The sequence below is a fragment of the Piliocolobus tephrosceles genome, unplaced genomic scaffold, assembly GCF_002776525.5.
Source record: "Piliocolobus tephrosceles isolate RC106 unplaced genomic scaffold, ASM277652v3 unscaffolded_30258, whole genome shotgun sequence".
Lineage (NCBI taxonomy): Eukaryota > Metazoa > Chordata > Mammalia > Primates > Cercopithecidae > Piliocolobus > Piliocolobus tephrosceles.
The window spans coordinates 1-3,520 of NW_022313486.1; positions in this window are offsets into that span (position 1 = coordinate 1).

A 3,520-nucleotide genomic window follows, 5' to 3' on the forward strand; every position below is an offset into this window, starting at 1 on the left:
GTTGAATTACTATGGATAATTTGAACTATTTGAAAGTTTGTTGTTTAACTTCCAAATCATTAGTAGATTTTCTAGTTCTCTTTTTGTTATTTATTCTCAGTTAATTTTCATTATTTTCAAGGAATATGTATACTAAAATTTCTATTATTTTATTCTTTGTTTTTTGAGACAGGATCTTGCTTTGTCATCCAGCCTGGAGTGCTGCAATGGTCAGTGGTACAATCACAGCTCACTGAAGCCTTGACCTCCCGGGCTTAATCAATTCTCTCACCTCAGCCTCCCGAGTAGCTGGGACTACAGGTGCACACCACCATACCTGGCTAATTTTTTGTATTTTTTGTAGAGATGGGATTTCACCATGTTTCCCAGGCTTCTATTATTTTGAATCTGTGAAGATTTATTTTATGATCCAGGATATGTCTAACTAGATATATGTTTCATGAGAACTGGAAAAGTAAGTGCATCCTGCTGTTGCTGTGTGGTGTGTTCCCATTGATCAATTCAGTCTTTTAGTTGAAGTTGTTTAGGTTTTCTCTGTCTTTGCTGATTTTCTTTCTGCTTATTTTATCACTGAATGGGATATTGTTCATTTCTCCTTCCTTTTCCAACAGTTTTTACTTCACACATGTTAAAGCTCTGTTATGAAGCACATACTCATGTAGGTGTATTGTAGCTTCCTGGTGAATTATTGCTTTTGTAATATTTAATGTCCCTCTTTATCTGATTATTATTCCTCTTCTGAAGTCTACTCTGTCTGATATCACCATACCAATACAACCTTCTTTTCTTTAGTGTTTGCATGGTAGATTTTCCTCCTATCCTTTTGCTTTTCTTAATCTATCATTGATCCTAGTTAGGATCAAGTTGCCAGTCTGACTCACTTTCTATAGTTTCGATGTCAGTTCAGCCTTAAAGCCTTTGCAGGGATATCCAAACTGGCTCTGTCTGTGCTCCTTTGGGGAGCCCAGTTTGCTTCCTCGTTGTTGGTCTACATCATGGCTCCTTTGTCAGTCAATTTGGTGTGCTGTTTCCGATCAATCCTACACATCTGTAACTCTAGGCTGGGCCCAGGACTTCAGACACAGCTTTGTAGGACCCCTCTCTTGAGATCCCCAGTCCTTGTCATTTTCTTCACTCTGCAGTACACAGGAGCTTTTTCTCTAGTATTCCGGGTAGAAAACTATGGACATCTGCTGTGTAATTCCCAAATATTTAGAAGATTTCCTAGTCATTTTTCTGTTATTGATTTCTAGTTAACTTTTATTATTTCCAAACAATATATGTATCTGCTACTGTACCCTTGTGCTGTCACATACTTTTAAACTGGATCTATCTCTGGGGCAAAGCAGCAAGAGGAAAGAGGGAAGTTGCATGTGGCAGAGATTACCCCCAACACTGTTCCCATTACAGGGGAAGTTTGTTCTTGTTACTGTTGTCAGGGAGGTGGCTTTTTCTCTTGGAGTTTTAGGAGTCTGAACAGCAGCTGCTGCCACTGCCTCCTCTGAAGGGTACTTTTGGGACTGAGACTTACCCCCTAGCTGGGAAAAAATAAAAACAACACACACACAGACAAACAAGAAGAGGGAGTATTCTTCTCTCTAACTCCATTCTGTAAGGAAGCCAGTCCTTGAACCAGTAACAGTGGGTTTCTTTTGGACTTTTCCTGTTCTGCCTGTTGCACAGTTCATGGATTCAGTCTTTCCTGAGTCTAATTCCAGACATATTGGAGGAAAAAATCTCACACAGCAATATGCACACACATACAGCAATACGCGCGCGCGCGCGCACACACACACGCACAATGGATCACCCTGAGAGGATTTTTTTACTGATTTCCATTCAGGGCTCTTAGTTGTAATCAGTAGGAAAGATAAAGTTAAGTATCCATATTCCATCTTAACAAAAACCACACCACTCTTCCATATTCTAGACGTTGCCGTTTTTAAGACCAAGTGCTTGCAATCCTTTACTGTTCACCTGACAATTTTTCCTGGAAACTGTGTTTACAGAAATGCCTCTCCCCTGTTCACCTTAACTGTATCCTAAAGAAATGAGGATTTGCCATACAGCAAAGAGCAGGAACATTTTAATGAGCCACGGTTTTAGGGGCCGGTGTTTACACTGGCTCAGATCTGCCATGAAATGTCAGCCTGTAGACGCTGCACTTTCAATGGACTAGGAGTGGCCACGGAGAGAAGGGGTCAGAAGGACCCTTCCTCTTCCACAGTCCGACAAGATAAACTAGATAAAGAAACTGGTGTTTTACCTTAGAGAGTTTTGGGTGGAAAAATTTACCTGCTTTAATTCAGGCATCAGTGAGAAGTGGTTTCTGGTTTTTTTGGGTTTTGTTTTGTTTTTTTCTTTTCCCCTTCTTGATTCTAACCAAGTATCCAAAGTTTTCCATTGTCTCTAGGGCAAATATTTCCTACAGGCAACTAACAAGGAGGCAAAGCTATCTAGAATAGTATTTCAGTTTCCAAGATTCCTTGCCCCATCTTCAACTTAATCTTATATTCCATTTTTATATGACTACAGTAACTGCTCAAACTATTTGTATACCTGTCACCCAGTCAGTGGAATCTAATCATGGTGGAGATCCTGTGTTGCCTTCAAGCTCATTGGAGACCTTCTTCTTCTTGTCAAGGAGATGCACCATCACTGTCAATTTAGGGATATAATAAGCCAGACTTTGATTTAAATCGTAACTCTGCTGAACTTCAGTATGCCACTTAAGCTCTTTGAACTTTCATTTCCACATCTGTTGAAAGAAAATAGTATTTTCTATATCACTGAGTTTGATAGATTCAATGAAAAATATACATGAAAGCATGTAACACACATAAGTGGGTACTAATGGCTTCTCAAAGAAAGACAATTTTCCTTCTGTTTATAATTCTGCATTTCAGTCAGAATTTCCCAGAGTGCTCTGCAGAACTTCTATGCTACAAAAAGAAGATGAGTATGGTCCAGGATTCTGTGGTTAAATAAGGCAGGGAAATTCTAGGTGTTTGATTTTATGCTTTAGAACTCACCATGCTTACTGGCTTATTGAGGGCTCTGAAAAATCCCCATGTAACAAAATCCCAATTGCTTTATTTAATCCTGAGAATCCCAAACTAATCGAGACTTGGAACATTTTCTTCTCATTTTATTTTTCTTAATTTCTGGTGAAAGTATGTCCCATGTTTTCTCTTTTGATACACTACTTGAAGAACTACAGGGTCAATCTTCATACCCCTCCATTGACTCGTAGAGTACAGTGGCTTCTACAGATCCTCCTGAGAAATAATTCAAAATATTTTGTTTACTTCTTATCTACTAGCCTGTTCACCTGGACTCCTTTGAGGGTTTTTGCAAATGCCACCTCTGAGTCAGTCTGCTTTCTCACTCCCCAGGCCCACTGCTAATCTCCACGAATCTGCAAGGTATTGGTGATTAGCACAGTAATTATCATAGTGACAGCATGACAGTTCAGAAAGCATCTGAACTTCCAAGCTGTTTTTATGAAAATTCTGAAAGG